General features: G+C 51.0%; 1 protein-coding gene across 1 annotated transcript in view; it reads left to right on the forward strand.

The window, feature by feature from the left end:
- The first annotated feature begins 2,021 nt into the window (after positions 1-2,021).
- The window catches only part of LOC133118877 (ras-related protein Rap-1b-like), a 38,872-nt gene continuing 22,379 nt past the window's right edge, over positions 2,022-18,514 (forward strand). The window contains exon 1 of the mRNA XM_061229132.1: positions 2,022-2,154. The gene's annotated coding sequence lies outside the window, so the exon portion shown is untranslated. The remainder of the gene's footprint in view (positions 2,155-18,514) is intronic.

Raw genomic sequence — 18,514 nt, forward strand, 5'->3', positions numbered from 1 at the left:
CGCAGCAACGTGCAGGCGTGCGTACAGACAGGCGTTTGGCAACGAGCGGCGCTGATGCCAAACCGTCGGGGCGACAGCTGAGAGTGGCGCTCAATCCGCGATCTCGGAAAACACGCGGTCAAGAGCCCCGGTAGGTGCGAGAACGACAGCGGTCGCAATAGCCTCGGTCACGCTATTGGCCACATGGTCATTCTTGGCGCGGGAGGGAGGGGCTGAACGGAGAGAGAGCGCCGCATTCCTGATGGGCCAAAGCGTGTTTGACATTCCGCCTCTCTCTGCTGCTCTGAATGAGCCGTTTGATACCCTTGTAAGGGCTGTTCTGCAGTGCGCGGGGAGCGAAGAACATCGAGCCCAGCGTCAACTGTTATTCTTACGGCTCTACGGACATTTACTCAGCGTAACAACAGGGCTGTTTCTTATTTTATTTTGGAGTTAAAACTCCAACCCCTTTTTGAATGTTTGCATTTGGGCTGAATTTAATGGCGATGGTTTGGCAAGTATTCAAAAGGGTGAGATTCATGTGGAAGCTTGTATCTTCCTGTTTAATGCTGGAAGTGGCATATTTTGAACTTCCAAGGAAACTAAAATACAGGCAGTAACAGATCTGTTTGTTGGCATGTTTCATTTTTGCCTCAGCATTTCATTCGCAGACAGAGCAAAATGAATGTTCAGCTCAAAAAAGACACATTATTAAAAGGGGAAAAAAGATCAGTTCATTTCATTGAGTTCACTTTCAAAACACTGGTTCTTCAACTACATAATATCTGGAAGCAAATTTGAAAAGACTTTTTTATATCGTAACCCAAATTAGAAATACTTTGTAATATCAGGACCCAAATTCAATATTCACAGCTGTCAGGGATGTGTGAAATACACATACTACCATAGCCTATTTAACAACAGGCCCCATTCTGGACCCACCTGATACCCTCTCGCCTTCCATTTTGGCTCCCAACCCACAGTTTCCTATCAATGTCAATGTTGCAACCGCCCCTTCAAAAATCTCTGTTCCCACATTTCGATAAAGCCCTGCTGTATGTGATATTCGCCCTTTGTTTACGTTTTCAATAACCATTAGGATGTTAAGCTCTGAACATGCCCTTTTGCGCTCCTTCAGACACACACAGGTAATGAATGACAAACCGTCACCTTCGTTTCTGCAGAGCAGACACTAATTTCCTTCGGTGGGGAGTATGGGAAAATGGCTTGATTTGCATTATTTGGTTTCATTTCAGTCCATTTCCCTTTCAAAGCTCAGTGCGTTGTATTGAGTGTTCTGTCGCCAGATTGATTCATTAGAACCTGCAGTCGCTCCCTGTAGTAATAAGCAAACAGGACACGTCCGTTAATTAAGACACACCTACTCGTGTCCTGTTCAGTGTGCACATTGTGTGCCGATGGCTGTCTCTCTGGACCGACGACAGGCTTTTACACCTCTCCTGAAACTTCCTGTACTTTTGGACAGAGAAGAAGATCAAGATAATTTACTTTTTACCACTGGCCGGAAAATAAAAAAAGAATGCACAGTGTAAATAATATGCGAACAATGTACCAGTGTCAATCATGTAACAGTGGGGAATTGCAGTTAGGCCTCGAACAAGGCAAATAAAATGAGCCATGCAGAAGGCTTGGCAGGTACTGTATGCCTCATTTACCAAGTGACTCCTAGATGTAATTTTTATACATATTTCCTCTCCTCTCTTGACTGTGACTTAATGTGGTATCATGATGTTTATTCCAAATTAACTATTCGCGTTTATTTTTTTATGAGTTGGATCAGACCTTGGTGGCATTTAGCTTACTGCTAATAAACAAACGACCAAATGTACATTTCCAAGAACTAACTGAAAATGTTATTTTAGCCAAGAGAGTGGAGAGAAAACACACGTACTTACACTGGGACTGGTGATTATGGCAGAAAATGGGGAATTGAAATTAGTGTTATGAATTATACTTTCTCTGCAGCGACACAGAGGAACCCACTGCTTTCGCAGCCCATCCAAGAGTGGGCAGCGCGATTGCAAAATCAGTGAGTAGCTCTCAAACCGAGGCTGCAACGTCATGCACAAACTCGAAACCTCACCCAGGCAAGCGAGAGCGAGCGAAAAGAGGGACAAACGCAAACACGGTGGAGCAACGGAGAGGGGTAAAACTGTAAGTACAGTAGCTTGATACGTGCGTTTTACTGGAACTTTGTCGTAATATTTGTGGCCGTGGAGTCTCCCCGATCGCTTGGTGGTTGTAGTTTAATGTCGATAGGTGACGCGTGCTTTGACTGCGCGATGTAACTGTTTTGCGAATGAACATGGGGACCGGTTTTAAAACGCGTAACACACGGTTTACGGAAGAGCAGGTCAAATGTCTAGAATATGGCGGAGAGTGAGTGGAACAACCCAACTCCTCGTGTTTTACTTGACAATATTTTCTTTAGAGATTGCTTCCGTAACCAACGCTTAACTTCCTAGCATTGATTATTTAAGTATTAACCCTCATTCAATCGGGTGGGGGTTTTAAGAAATGGCGTTTGGTAAAAATTCCACCCTTGACAGTGTAGAAGTTAGAGCGGAAATGGAAAAGTTGTACGATTTTGTAGTTTAAAATGCTCATTCCTTGACATAAACAGTTCACACATAGCTCCCTACCATTACACGAGAGGCCTTTGTATTTGCGCTCCTATCAATTCCTTTATGTCAGGGTACGGTTCTTGAGTAGGCTAACGGGGCTCATTTTTGAGCGTTTACTGCAAGCAAAGCAGTTGGTGTTGATGTTTCTGATAACGTGCCCCGCCTAGTTCAGTATTGACGGGAAAGGAGATAACTGGTTTCCTCTGGGAGAGAAGACAAGATATTTTAAGATCATTTCATGAATTCGCGTTTCCAGGTTTGTCGGTGAAAATATGCAATAGCTATTTTCCGACGTTAGGTTAGGTCTCGCTTTTCAAATATTTTAATATGTCCAGGTCGCCCCACCATCAGTAGCTAACGATAAAATTCTAATGAATTTGAAAGGAAGTCATTATTATAGTTGTCAGGTTTGATTTCCACATCTCTGTCTGCTTTACATTGTAGATGTTGTAAGGGTCCTAATGGCGCTTGTTCTAGGATACAGGTGTCACTCGTCTGATAGCGGTGAAGAAAATGCAACGATACATTCCGATTAGGCCACAATTTATTTAATGGGGTTCTGGACTGTGTTGCTGAAGTGGCGTTTAACGTTACACCCTTATTGGTCCTTTCTACATTTTTCGACTAAACGGAAATGTTCATTCTGTTCATGAAACGGATATCGCCGTTCTTGGAAAAAGTTTGTAGGCTCGGAGAGTTCACACTCTGCTTTTACAGTGATAAGATTGTGCTTATGAATGAAGATGACACTGTAGATCTGGAATTGCTTAGGGTGGATAAATCTTACAAAATTGTGGCAGGTCAGAACTGCTCTGTTATATTATTCTCAAGGAGTCACATTCATATTATATACACTACTTTACTGTAGTATAACCATTTAACATTTAAATTCTGCTTCTTTTTTCGGGAAAAGCTAATTTAACTGAGACCTGATTTCTTGGGGGGGGGGGGGGGGGGGGGGGTTTACTCTTGGCTGTGCACATGGTTTAGTGAGTGGTTTAGCAAATGTAGGTCCAGCTCAGTGCTTTCGCCCCAAATATTTCCTCTGAGCGACTTTCTGTGCCTTGGAAAAAGTGCAGTGTGTAAGAGCCAGCCCCGCACTCTGAAGCCGGCGCGTTCCCCGCCCTGCTCTCCCTGTCTCCACTTGAGCGGGTCCCGTGTCACGTGACGGGTAGCACTGACCTCGCTGCCCCGCTGTGTGACCTCACACCGTCCCTGTGGGGCGAGAGGAAGGAACTCCTCCCGGCTGCACCACCTCTCAGGGCGCCCAAGAATGTGGCTTCAGAGACTTCTTGGAGGAAAAAAAAGAAAAAAGAAACAAACAAACGGCCTCCAAAAGATGACTCAAACGATGAGCCTTTGAACAGTTGCGTCTTTGCATTCGGTACCAGCTGGGGGTGTTTTTTGCAGTTGTAATTTTACTTTACTTTGCTTATATCCAAAGTAACTTAAAGTGGGCACCTGGGGCCATGCTGGGTTAAGGGCCCCAACGGTCGCGCGGATCTTATCGTGGCTGCACCGGGGGGTTTGAACCGCCGACCTCCCGGGTCCCAGTCACGTACCTCGGCCGCTCGGCTACGAGCCGGCCGGTAAATGGCCAGCGCCCAGCTCTCCCGTTCCCAGATGTGTCACGTGACGTGCGAGATGTATTATTAACGTACGGCTGCCAGCTCTCGGGCCTGTCACAGGGGGATTTTATGACTCTAATGACCGGGCAGGAGAACCTCATGTTGTGGGAGCGGCGAACATTTTGCCCCCCCCACAAGCCAAACCAGCGGAGATAAATGTCACCTCCAGTACAGACGTCTGGCCTGGTCCCAGAGGAACCTTTATTACCAAGAAATCACCGGAGTGGGCGCGTATTGACACTATATCGGTCGGCCCAGTGGTGTACCGTAATTCAATTGGGGCACGGGGGGATGGAGGTAGACCGACTTATAAAAGCTCTGTATTTCATCGCTGTCAAAAGATAGCTGCGCACAAAGTCTGGGCGAAAAACAAAAAATGTCAACAAAGTCAAAAAAATATATTGTTTTAAAAAAAGCACTAACCGTAAGTCACCTTAATAACAAAATCCTTCTGAGGCCTCTCTACAGAAAGAAAGAGAAAAAGAGTATTTCACACCTTACGTATCTGACATTGTCTGCATTAAGGCAAAAAAAAAAATCAGTTTCCACCACTCAACCTCTGTGCAAACTGTTTCATTTACACACAAAATCTTCGAGGGAGGGAGGGAGGGAGGGAGAGAGGGAGGGGGAGAGAGAGAGAGAGAGAGAGAGAGAGAGAGAGAGAGAGAGAGAGAGAGAGAGAGCCATGAAAAGGGCTGTGTTTGTGCTGTCTCTGGTTCCACTTCCTCTTTGGGGACTGAAAGGCCTTGCAGAACTCTCCTTCCCATCTGCCCTTGCTGCGACCCGTGTGTCCACCTGGTGGGCGTGGGATGATCTAATTGGCCGCCGCCCTGTCGGCGATCTGGATCAGAGCCTCAGTGCACTTCGTTATTGCGCTGTTGAGTGAGGACTGGCCCCGGAGACTCGTAGCGCCTGGGGAAGTTTAACACTTTTTGGTTTCGTCCCTTTTGTTTTACTCAGAAGGCAGAAGTTGTAAATGATGTATGCTTGTTTGCGCTTTCATATGTCATGAAATGTGTTCGGGCTCCGGGAAGCAGGGAGGTATGCTTTTAGGAACCGCATGAGTGACCGGTAGGTTGCAAGTTCAGATCCCCCCCCCACCCCAACTTGTGAGGAGGCTCTTATGTAACGGTTCAGTGCTCAGCCTATGAAGCTCCCAGTAACACCCTGGTGTATACGCAAATAATAAACCAACGGTACAGTAACATGTGCGCATCAGTCTTTTCGCCATGCGGTTGTTTAGACCTTTTCGTATATGTCAATTACTGAACTCCAGAGAGAAAAAGAAGGGCTATTGAAGCCCACAGTCCTTCCCCCCACCTACTCGATAACTGAAGAGGTGTGAAGAGGCCTGTTTACATTCAGTGAGAATTCGTGTTTGTTTGCTGCTGCTGCATCGGAGGCACCTGAAGACGAATGAGCCACTGGCTGTGTTTCCTGCGAAGACAACGTTTGACACGTCTTCCCTGCGGCGGCCCAGACACGGGACAGAGAATGCGCTGCTTTGCTCTGACGTCTTGAGTCATTACTGTTGTTTGTTCGACAGGCTTATGGATGCACCCAGTCTGTCATTATGATATATCAACTCCACTTCAAACGCAAGACGTTGGTGATCAATTTTCCACATTCGACCAGCATCGTTTTGCTTAAGAGATTCGATTTCTGCATCGCCAGTTACACCTTTTAAATTATATTCTTCCTGCCTGTCGGTCCACGGTCTGCCGCGGCCTTTCACTGAAATCCCAGCTCTGTGAAAAAAAGATTTTAAGCAAATGAGTGTTTGTCTTAACTGCCGTGATGCAGAGGAAAATGTGCTACAGTACAGAGATTGCAGTTCCAGGCTGAAGCTCTTTATGGCCCTCCGACCATGTGTGCTTTCAGATCTCCATTTTGCCTTTCTCCGTCCTGTTGCCAAAACATCAGAGAGCTGCTGAAACAACCGGAGCATTTGCATTTTAAAGAGTTGCACGAGTTCAGATGCTAATTCTACATCCAAGGATCAAATTTTCTTCTTCTTTTTTGTTGTCAACCCACGCGATACATGTGAAAGATTTAAGTCCGCTATGCTGCTTTCTCGATAGGCTGTATCGGCACGCTCCCAACTGAGAGAAGCGCGTTTGCCCGGGTGTGTGACGTGTTGGGGTCTGACTGTTAGGGCGGGTGGGGGCGGCCTGTAGTGTAGTGGTTAAGCTACATGACTGGGACCCGCAAGGTCGGTGGTTCCATCCCCAGTGTAGCCACAATCTGCACAGCTGTTGGGCCCTTGAGCAAGGCCCTTAACCCTGCATTGCTCCAGGGGAGGATTGTCTCCTCCTTAGTCTAATCAACTGTAAGTCGCTCTGGATAAGAGCGTCCGCCAAATGCCATTAATGTTATGTAATGTAATGTTCTCTCCGTCGGAGAGACGTCGTACGAAGGTGTCGCGAGGTGAACTCCTGTTCCTGCTGCAGCCTGTTGGTGGAATGGGCTTCGTTTTTTTGGGGACTGTAAATGATACCGCGATGAAATCCCATTTATTTAGTCATTAGCGCTGCTCGGAATTCGGCGAGGCTTGTACCCACAGGCCCGGCACCGAGAGTGTTTTGGTTGAATGACGGAGGGACAGCGTTGCAGCAACGGCTCCTGAATTACCCGCAGACGCCACCGCACGACACTCATCAGCAGCCTGTGGCCCGGATGAATCGTCCCGACTGCGGGACTGTTGGAAAAGCGTCCCTGACACGAAAAAAAAAAAAAGGGTGGTTCCAGTTCAACGAGCAGAGGTGACTTGAGTGGATATTCTCTCACTCTCTCCGCTACCCTTGGTTCCCGCTTTGTGACGGGTTTCCACAGTGGGAATCGTTTTAAAAAAACCTGCACTAAAAGCGTGGCGCAGTGATGACTTCCCCCTGGAGGAAACATCCCCTCGCTAGATTGCGAGGTCATGGCGTTTCCGGCTCCTCGCTGGAGACCTTGTGCGTCGGGGACGGGGCCGCGGACGGGAACCCGACGGAGGTGTGATAATGTGTCACGCGTTGCCTCCTGCGCCCTGTTTATGACCCGGCTCGTAAAATGGTGTCCGAGTGCGTTCTCTCTGCTCGATGAGTGGCAATATCGCAACGCATCGGCGCGACCGAACGACCGGAGACGACGGAAACCGCCGTTCTCATTTCACATATTGTTCTTTGTACCCGTTAGAGGCAAGTTTTTATCTCGGGTCGAAATGGCTTTCAGGGCGTCAGCCTGAAATGAGTGTGGTGGGGGAAAGTCTTTTTGCGAACACTCCCGTTGAGCTGTTTTGAGAACTGGATGCACTGTTGTCGACAAGGCCAGCCTGTGCATTTGATGACATGTGAAGGGTGTTTTGAAAGACCCTCCCGTTCAACGAAACGTGCAGGAACTGGGAAGTGGTCAGTGTGTCATTCTTGGCCTACCGCTGGCCTGTTCCCCCCACGATACTGGACTGTGGTTCACTGACAAATCCCGATCCGTCATATTCACGAATCCGTCATGTTCACGAATCCGTCATATTCACGAATCCGTCATATTCACGAATCCGTCATATTCACGAATGAGGACAGTTGGGATCCTGTGCTGCCACGCACCGACCTACCCAGCATCCTCCTCTCTGACGCGGTTCGCGTGTCTGCGTTACAGTGGCCGCCTGGTCCGCAGTGTTACGAGGCCGGCTGATAGGTTAGCAGGAACCACACCGCACTCTTATCAAACTTGTGGTTTTCCATTAAGCAGGCTTGTGAATCTTTGGGCCTGCAGAGTTATTTTTATTTTATTTTATTTTTCAAAACTAATCACTTTTTTATTTGTTTTTAAAACGACTGCTCTCATGGTGGCGGGGCGGGGGTGAACTCCTGCTGTAGGTCTGTGCGTTTCCTCAGCGCAAGAGTGTAGAAATACCGCGTGGGACGAGCTTCCTTAAACCCTTCTCCGCTGAACGGATTCCACATCCTCTTTGTGTTGGACGGGGTGGAAAACTCCTAAGAGTTGTGGGGTGCCTTTTTCACGGCGGACGTGCACAGGGGCTTTGGCGTTCAGCCGACGTAACACGCTATGAGGTAAGGACCTCGTTTTCTCAATCACCGCTTGCCCTGCCTGTCTCACAGGTAGCGTCGACCACAGCAAGAGCGCTTACTGTAGTTCCGAGGCGATCATCCGATACTGTACAGGCCTACAGGTTTGCAGGGAAACCACATAGCTTTTGAATTAATTCGAGAGACGGCCTGTGCTGTGATGCAAGAAATAACTATGGGTGTGTGTGTGCGTGCGTGCGTGCGTGCGTGCGTGCGTGTGTGAGTGTGTGAGTGTGTGAGTGTGTGAGTGTGTGAGTGTGTGTGTGTGTGTGAGTGAGTGTGTGTGAGTGTGTGTGTGTGTGTGTGTGTGTGAGTGTGTGTGTGTGTGTGTGTGTGTTGAGTCGTGTGTGTGTGTGTGTGTGTGTGTGTGAGTGTGTGTGTGTGTGTGTGTTGAGTCGTGTGTGTGTGTGTGTGTGTGTGTGTGTGTGTGTGTGTGTGTGTGTGTGTGTTGAGTCGTGTGTGTGTGAGTGTGTGTGTGTGCGTGCGTGTTGAGACGTGTTCCAGAACCTTCTCGTGGCCGTCTCATAGGCTGTGGCCCTGACCTTAGCGTGTCACGGAAGCCACTCCGCGCCGCTCGTCTGTTCCAGTCACTGTCTGGTGCCTGCGGAAATCTCATTCTGTGTCCTCCCGCCCCTCTGTGACAGGGGCCCACGGCCGAAGTCTCTCCACATCTCGGATCAAGAACGTTACTTCCTTTTCTCCTGGGGCCTACAGACCTGTGTGTCTGTGTGTGTCTGTGTGTGTCTGTGTGTGTCTGTGTGTGTGTGTGTGTGTGTGTGTTTGTGTGTTTGTGTCTGTATCTGTGTTTCTTTGCGTGTGTCCATGTGTGCTTTCGTTTGTGCGGCACGAATGCTTTCATTAGTAAAAATGTTTTTTTTGCTTTGTTTGGCTGCGGTTGTGTGAATTTTGTGAACACGTACACCTGCGAGGAATAGGCCTTTCACTCCCGTAAGTCACACTTAGAGAAACGCATTTTCTATTTCTATTATTACGCATTATCTCTGAATGTCTCTGGCCTAGAATTGAACAACTTTCGTTTGTGGGGCTGATTAAATAGAAAAGAAAGCGATTGCGGTTTAATCGCCCGCCTTCTTCAAATGGCAAAATAAATGTATGCTTTACCTTTTGAATACCGTTCGTTTGATCGTGGCTTTACCAAAGCGGACAGAAGTCCTTATTAAATCGCTCTCCGCGGGAACGATTGATAATCTAATTCTGTTCTGTCGCCGTGACGATATCCGCTTGTTTTTCCACGCTTCATGTAAATTTACGCTCCTGGAGCTCCTGACGGCGAGCCGGGTTCGTCTCAGCCGCGATCGAATTCGAGTCGTACCTCCGCATCGGCGACGGTGGACGTGCATAAACCGACACTTTTCCGGGCTTCCCGAAGCAGGGAAAAAAAAATAAAAAAATGTAGTCGGCCGCATCGCCATGGCAACGCGGTGGAATATTGATAAACCCTCGGCGGAGGCCATGTTTGCCGTGCGTTTAGCGCTCCTCTCCCCCTCTCGCTGAGCGTGCCGATTCGGGGACATTTGCGCGAGGCTACGTCACGCCGTGTGTCGGCAACGATCTGCAAACACAATGTACACGTTTAACCTATAGTGAAGTGAAAACATTTGGGACAATGCACTACACGTCAGATCCCCCTGTTTCAGTGCCCCCACAAAACCAGTGTGGCAAGGAGCATTGAAGGGCCGAATGGGAACCGTGAGAGGGCCTAGACTCCGGAGAGACGGCAGATGGAGGGTTGAGGACGTCCGCCGTGCCCAGGGCTGGGGTGCCCCACCGCTAGCTCCCATGATCCTCTCTTTTTCGGTCTCTTTTGGAGTGTGAGCGTTTCTCAAGTCCCTTCCCTGTTTTGAGGAGCAGGGCCGGGGAGCGGAATGGGGCGGTTGGGTACGTCTGTGTCACTCGCAAAACCCCGCCCGGCGAGTTTTATCACAGGCCCTGTTTGTCATTTCCCCAAACGGTCCCCGTCAGCATGGTCTTCATTAGGACAGCGTCTTCACGGAAATGAGTCTCAGGGCTGCAGGTTTTACACACTGCTCAGCCTCCAGCCAGACCTCGTAAAGCTCCTGCTGCAGCTCAGCCCTGGGGTTCTGCGGGGCTCAGCGGACATTTTCCTCCCGTCTCGGTTTGATACCCTTATGGGGACCGCCGGCATGCGGCCCTTAAAGCTGCCACCTCATCAATCGCAGATATCAGAACATGCTTTTGCGTCGCCTGTGTGCGGTTGAGAGGGGTCCAGTTGCGAGCTGGGGGGCAGTGGGGGGGGGAGTGGGGGGTGGGGGGCGGTAGTGCTGTGGGAGGATGGGGCGGGGTGGGGTCGGGTGGTGGTGGGAGTGGGGGTGGGGGTGGTAATGGAAACTTACGCTGCGGGGAGAGGAAGAGTGAACAGGAAGTGATGTTTCCACAGGATGCAGGGCGCCACAGCCAGTGATAGCTGAGCCCAGGAGTGGCCCATCAGAATTAATGTTCACTGGAGGAACACGTCCCGGCGAGAGGAATGTTTCTCCCTGGAATCGCTGCACGCGTGTGTGTGCTTCTGTGCGTCTGTGCCTGTGTGTGTGTGTGCGCCTCTGTCTGCACTGTGTATGTGTGTGTGCGTGTGTGTGCTTCTGTGCGTCTGTGCCTGTGTGTGTGTGTGTGCGCCTCTGTCTGCACTGTGTATGTGTGTGTGTGTGTGTGTGTGTGTGTGTGCTTCTGTGCGTCTGTGCGTCTGTGCGTGTGTGTGTGTGTGTGTGTGTGTGTGTGTGTGTGTGCGCCTCTGTCTGCACTGTGTATGTGTGTGTGTGTGTGTGTGTGTGTGTGTGTGCGCCTCTGTCTGCACTTGTGTGTGTGTGTGCGCCTCTGTCTGCACTTGTGTGTGTGTGTGTGTGTGTGCCTCTGTGTGTGTGCTTCTGTGTATGTGTGTGTGTGTGTGTGTGTGTGTGTGCTTGTGTGTGTGCTTCTGTGCGTCTGTGCGTGTGTGTGTGCTTCTGTGCGTCTGTGCCTGTGTGTGTGTATGTGTGTGTGCGTGTGTGTGCTTCTGTGCATCTGTGCCTGTGTGTGTGTGCCTCTGTGTGTACGTGTGCATGTCTGTGTGCGTGTGTGTGCATCTGTGCCTGTGTGTGTGTGTGTGTGTGTGTGTGTGCGTGTGTGTGTGTGTGCCTCTGTGTGTGCTTGTGTGTGTGCTTCTGTTCGTCTGCGTCTGTGTGTGTGTGTGCCTCTGTGTGTGTGTGTGTGTGTGTGTGTGCTTCTGTGTGCGTGAGCGTGTGGGGGTGCGTGTGCGCGTGTGCGTGTGCGTGTGTGTGCGTGTGTGCACGTGCCTGTGTGCATATATGCAGGCCTACTGTATTCTTCTTATATTTATTTGAGGATTGAATGGTATTTCACTGCTAATTTCTCCGGTTCATATTTGGAGGAGGCAGATTTGTTTTGAATAGCACTCCCTCTGGTGCATTGTAATACGGTTTGGTTTTGCTCTTCCTGAGATGAGCTGTAATGTACACTTTCAAGCCGTTCGCTGGAGGGGTGAAATGCGTCGAGCTGTAATGGTGCCTGTGTGCGTTTGAGCGCTGAATCACCGCAGCGCCCGTGCTAATGACTGAGAACTCATCACCCTCCAGCGTTTCATTTGCAATCTAAAACACCGTCATTTAAAGACTGACATTAAAATCCCGGTAATATCCCTACGTCTTTGTTTGTGTTTCACTCGCGTTGGTGGGGAAGGCCTTATTGAGATCAGGCAGCAGACGGCACCTTGTTTACAAGGCATCAGCAGTCAAATGAATCCTGTCTACCTCTTTATTGCTCCATTAGTTAGTTATTTTCTGTGCGCAGGGACGCCCACACAGCCATCTAGACGGAAGAACTAGCCTGTAGCCTTGTGACTAGGCTACATTACTGGGACCTGGACGGTTGTTCATTCAAGCCCCGGTGCGGCTAATCGACCGTGAGTCGCTTCCGATAAAAGCGTCAGCTAAATAACAAATTATTTCGATTATCATTAAGACGGCTGTGCCCCCCCTCAGCGGGATTTGAACTAGCAGTTCCCCAGCGTTAGCTGGAATGTGGCTTCCTGCAGGCTGCTCAGGTTCGTGACTCACTGGCTGTGGGAGGAGGGGAACGGCTGGCTGTGACGTGTCTCTCTCGGTCGTGTACGGTCATGTGCGGTCAGGCCGTCTCCTGCTGCAGTAGTCCTGCTCGCACACGCTCGGGGTATGACTGGCATTTCTTAGCGCTGTCATATTTTTTCACAGTCTCACTTTGCGATGAGGTTCGCGAATTGGCAGTAGTTAATGTATTCGGGCAATTCCACAGGAAGTGACGTCACTACTGCTGGATATTTGCTTGGTAAAGCCCAATACAGCGACATAATAGAGACTGATAAAGAGTTATTGACGCCTGAGGGTTATAAAAGCATATGTCTCTTGCATAGCTGTATTGGGCTTTGCCACCCAAATATCTGGCAGTCGGAACGTCAATTACCGTGGAATTGCCCATTTGTTAACACAAATGAAAGATGTGCAAATACATTAGCAGAGCTGTACAGAGCTAACTTCTCAGTAGTTAGCTAGTTAGCAACTACCTTGGTTCATGCCGATTCACGGAGTGTTATTGTAAAGTGTTACCTGTTTTCCCCCCTGTGTCTGGCTCCCAAGCGGGCTGAGGGCAGGCAGGCAGGCAGGCAGGCAGGCAGTGCGTGACAGGGCAGTGCTCTGTGCCTGGTATCCCAGCCCGTGTGATCAGGGGGGGAAGTGCACACAGCCTGGCTCAAGGCCTCCGGCACACCCAAGTGGGAAAGGCAAATATTTACCCAGCGGAGTGTGTGTATGTGTGTATGTGTGTATGTGTGTATGTGTGTATGTGTGTGTGAGTGTGTGAGTGTGTGAGAGAGAGAGTGAGAGAGAGAGAGTGTGTGAGTGTGTGAGTGTGTGTGTGTGTGTGTTATTCGTCTCTGTCACACACCTGTGGAAAAGGAGCTCCTGACTGAGTGTTTTTGACAGCTGGGCTGCTGATGAGCTGCCACACTCTGCTAGGGCACACACCACACACACACACACACACCATACATACACACACACACACACACACACACACACACACGCACACACACACACCATACATACACACACCCAAGTACTGTACACACACACACACACGCAAGTGCTCTGTGGCCTTCTGTAAAAAGAGCAGGTCTCCACACACACACACACACACACACACACAGACTGCAGTTGGGCCCTTGAGCAAGACCCCGAAGCCCACATTGTTCCAGGGGCCCCTGCTTAGTCGAATCAACTCTGTCGCTGGGGCTGAAAGTGTCAGCTAAGTAACTGTAATGCAACGTAACATGCGCACACACACGGCCGCTGTTCAGCCCTGGCAGTTCATTAGACGCTGGTTTAGGGTTCCACCGCCACAGGGAGTGCTTGTGCCGTAATCACAACCAGCAGGCCTTTCCTGCGGCCCTGCCTCACCCCCACACGGGCCCCTGAGACACGGGACGGATCCCTGACACGGTCCTGTCCCCACCGCCGGTCCTGGGGCACCGGTCCTGTGACAGTTTTTATTGGGGTTCCGTCTCCTCTGCACCAGGCTGGAAGGAGCCATTCTTGTGTATTGGGGGAGGGGGGGGGTCTTGGTTGGCCCTTCTCGCATACTACCTCAGGGGGGAGGGGGGGGAGGGGTTGAATAGTCCGCTCCCCGCCAGTGCGCTCGTTCTGTTTGTCATTTCCTGCCGGCTGTTTGTGTTCTCTGTTAGCTCAGCGTTTATCGACTGTCAGTCAGAAAGTCCCGTCGCTCCGAGTTTAGCTGCTCTTTATTAGTTCCTAATTTGAGCGGCCCTGAGGAGCTCCCGTCGTAGCCCTTGCTCTGGGGCGCTGCTGGCCGCCTCTGCTCCCTGCAGCGACCGAGCCCAATGACCCCAGGGTGTGTGGGGCTGGGGCGCAGCCAGGGGTGTGGGAAGCAGGTCAGAGAGAGGGACGGGTCTGTGTGGGGATTTTGGGCAATGTGAAGAGGCGCTCGGTTCCCCTAACGTGGAAGATGTTCTCCAGTGGGAAGCGCTTCAGGTCTGAACTTTGGAGACCCTGTCTGAACTGGGGGATTCCCAGTAGCCGCCCCGTCTGAACTGGGGGATTCCTAGCAGCCACTGCTGTAAAAGGCCTAATGGAGTGGATTTGGGTTCTTGGATTTGAAGCCGCTTCACCCTGTCTCGGTGTGTGTAGCCTGGGATTAGAGGTGACATGGTCTGAAGGCCTTCTAAGAGTGTCAGGGGCCCCTAGATTATGAGTGTTCTGAGGGTGCTCATGGCGATGGTGGACTGGTTCTCCTTACCGTAGAGGGAAGAGGCGAGTTTGATGCAATGTGTTGGGACAGACGCTGTGGAGGTGGTCTTGTGAGCCGTCCACACGAGCATTACAAAACCTGTCTGTTACTCAGGCTATTTAAAAACCTGGGCTCAGGGAATCTGTACAGTGCAGTGTTCCACAGTAAATGCCATCTGCATCAGCAAATACTATTACTATTATCTCAATGGGCCCTGTGATATCTACATTTTCACACTCACAACGAACAAGGTTTCTGGAATCACAGAAGTGGAATTCTGGAGTAAAAATGAAGAACCCCGTAATTGAATTCCAGAGTGGCATTCTGGAGTAAAAATGAACAACTCCATAATTGAATTCCAGAGTGGCATTCTGGAGTAAAAATGAAGAACTCCGTAATTGAATTCCACAGTGGCATTCTGGGGTGGAACAAAGAACTCGGAATTTTGTACCACAGCGGAATTCTGGAGACGAATAAAGATCTGCAGAATTGAGCCCCAGAGCAGAATTGTCGAGGAGCAGAATTGAGCCCCAGAGCAGAATTGTCGAGGAGCAGAATTGAGCCCCAGAGCAGAATTGTCGAGGAGCAGAATTGAGCCCCAGAGCAGAATTGTCGAGGAGCAGAATTGAGCACCAGAGCAGAATTGTCGAGGAGCAGAATTGAGCTGCGTTGTCTGACCCGGCGCGGCGCGGCGGTGAATCGGGGACGGTGTAAACACAGCGGCACATTCCACAGCGCACTCCAGGAGTGGACGGCGCGGCCCGCTCCGTTACGCGGCTCTCTCTTATCGGCCCGCGCGTCGAGGCGAGGGAGAGAGGCTCTGCCAGCCGCACGGCAGGAACAGCCGGCAGATTGGAGTTCCTCTCGCCGCGCCTCCTCTCTCTCGGCGCTACGACAGGCGCGCACGTCGGCGGAATACGAATGCGGCCGTTGTGAAGAGTGCTGAACGCTTCCCGCTTCTCTCAGTTCAGAACGGAGGAGATCGTCTTCAGCGTAATTGGACACGTGCTCGGCCCGGCCCGGCCCGCTAAAGCAGGTTCAGAACAGGTTTGGCCCCGGAGGTTAACATACGCCGGCTGGTGTTTGTTTTCAGCCGGCGTTTATCGCGTGTCCAATCGAAACTGACCCAGTTTCACACGACGCGAGCCGAGGGCACGTCGCGTCTTCCTGGGAGATGCCGATTGGCTGCCCTGTCTGTCAGTCACGCTCGGGGGCCAGTCGTGTGGCCTGCCGTAGTTCGCCGGGCCAATCCTGGCTTAGCGGCCGGTCCCTAAACGGTCGGTCGACCTCCCGCACGCAGTTACGCTGCGGGAGAGAAGAGTCGTTACAACCGGCGGCCTGTCGATTGGCTCATTCATAATTCACAGTGATGAAGCGCGTAGGTGCACCGTACGTTCCTCTGGCTGCACCTCCAGTAATGGAAGTGTATTGAGCGGTGACCTTAAACCGCAACACGCCTCCTCCACCTCTTGCCATCGTTCAGCAAGGCCATTGGATGTCATTGTGGCTCGGGGCTAACGCCTCATTTTAGCCAATGTGATCGATCGATCGATAGACAGATGGATCATTGCATTTATATTGCCCTTTTCTAGACATTCAAAGCGCTTTGCGGTGATGAGGAGGAAACTCGTCTCAACCACCACCAATGTGGAGCACCTACCTGGGTGATGCAACGGCGGCCATTTTGTACCAGAACACTCACCACACACCAGCTGAGGTGTAGAGGGGAAAAAAAAAAACAATTGAAAGTTTCTGCCAATTGAATTAGGGGATGATTAGGTGGCAGGTTGAAGGAGCCAGGGCTGGGAATTTAGCCAGGACACCGGGGAACCCCCCCTGCTCTTTGCGAAGAGTGTCATGGGATCTTTAATGACACCGGTGGTAATGATGGCGATGACAGCGATAATCACCACGCCCTGGGGCTGCTGCCCGTGCATGAACAGACGCTGATGGCTCAGACGTTTTCAATTTCACAAAAATCATTTGTCGTTCTCAAAGCCGGGAAGGACGTATTGTTACATTTGCATTCAAATCGATATTCACTCTCTCTGGATAATGGGTACTGTTCCATCTTGCCTTTCCCCAAATATTAATATTTATCTCTTGTGAAAATGAAAATGAAGTGAGTGATATAAATCTTATAAGCGTATTCGGTTCAGTGCATAATTCTGCCTTCAGTGTGCTGGGTTGTGGGTTGGGAAAGACTAAACCAGGACAATTGTAGTGTCCACAGATAATCAGAGTGGTTGGTGAACTGCCATAAAGGGAGGAATCACTGCCAGGTTAGTTAAAGATTATCTGGAGATTGAGCTATAAATGTATCACTTCATAGAACTGCAGAGGAACAGAAACTCGTGCCGAGTGGATTGGCTCGGGGTGGCAGGGGAGTGATCTGTGTTTGTGTCCGAGCAGTGTGCGCGTAATAAGGAAGAGATTTGTGCGACTCGTTGTTTTATGTAGTTCCGTTTCTTTCGCCCCACGTCGTTTTCTCGTCAGCACTTGCGATGGTGTGTACAGTAAAGCCTTCATTTGTCTTAGCCCTGCCTGGAGTTAGCATACCGTTAGCCTGTGCTTAGCTCTGCCTGGAGTTAGCATACTGTTAGCCAGGACTTAGCCCTGCCTGGAGTTAGCATACCGTTAGCCGGGCCTTAGCCCTGCCTGGAGTTAGCATACCGTTAGCCGCGACTTAGCCCTGCGTGGAGTTAGCATACTGTTAGCCTGTGCTTAGCCCTGCGTGGAGTTAGCATACCGTTAGCCTATCCTAAGCCCCGCCTGAGCAGTTAGCCATTTAGCGCAGGAGAGGTGAGCAGGGCTGCGCCGCAGCGTCTGCCCTGCACCTCCGCTAAGGAGGCCGGGGCCCGGCCCCTGTGTGCAGGCCGAGACCCTCGGGCCCCGGGCTTGACGCAGTGCTGGACGGGCTCCAGACTCTGGGTGAGAAGCCAGCTTGGCTTTAGCTGAATGGCCTGTTCCTGTCATCTTGTATTACAGTGGGTCTTACATTTCATTAGGCTCTGGTCTGGAGGGGAGGGGAGGTGGGGGGGGGGCTCCTTAACCCCCCTGCCAAATCCTCTGTCCTCCGCTGATATCCGAGGCCCTCCTGCCCGTTCTGTGCGGGCTCTGGACCCCGCGGGGGCCGATATATGAATCCGAGACCCCCCACATCAGCTCTCATAACCTCTGTGTGTGTGATTTATCCGTCAATATCCTGGCCATCGCTGCATCAACACGCCTCTGTACTCGCTGTTAAATTACCGGGCCGGCCGAGTAAATAATTCAGCTTCACAGTCCTGACTCTGCGCTTTATTAACCTGCGTCCAGACGCGTAGAAGCAACCGGAACGGCCGTGAAGGAGATGAGTGATTCGGCGGGCCCCGGTTTGAGGCCCCTGTCACCGGCCCGGGCTGCAGCGGGACGGCAGCTGTAAAGCATGTTGCCGTGGCGGCGGGGTGCGTATTGGGGAAAAGGGGGAGCGGCTGATTGGCTTTGGCGAGGAGAGGCGGAGCCGTGATTCGGCGGCGATGATGCGTTTCCGCGTTAACGCCGAATGAAGGTGCGTAAGCCACTAGGCGGAGGGGGGGGAGGGTGTCGATCCACAGTTACTGCACGGCAACGCGTAAGTGCCTGTGCTATGAAGTGTGAATGAAATGTTCATTAGGAAACCGGCAGGTGGTTGGAGCGGGGGTGGGGGTGGTATTCATGCTGATGCTCGTAGCCTGAGCTGAGCCTGGTGTTGGGCACACAGGGGTAGTTTGAGTGCCAGCGGGGGTGGTTTGAGTGCCAGCAGGGGCAGTTTGAGTGCCAGCGGGGGTGGTTTGAGTGCCAGCGGGGGCAGTTTGAGATGTGGTGGCGTGTAATCGCGACTCGTTCGCTTGGCTCCTTCACC

This window comes from Conger conger, chromosome 19 (genome assembly GCF_963514075.1).
Source record: "Conger conger chromosome 19, fConCon1.1, whole genome shotgun sequence".
NCBI lineage: Eukaryota > Metazoa > Chordata > Actinopteri > Anguilliformes > Congridae > Conger > Conger conger.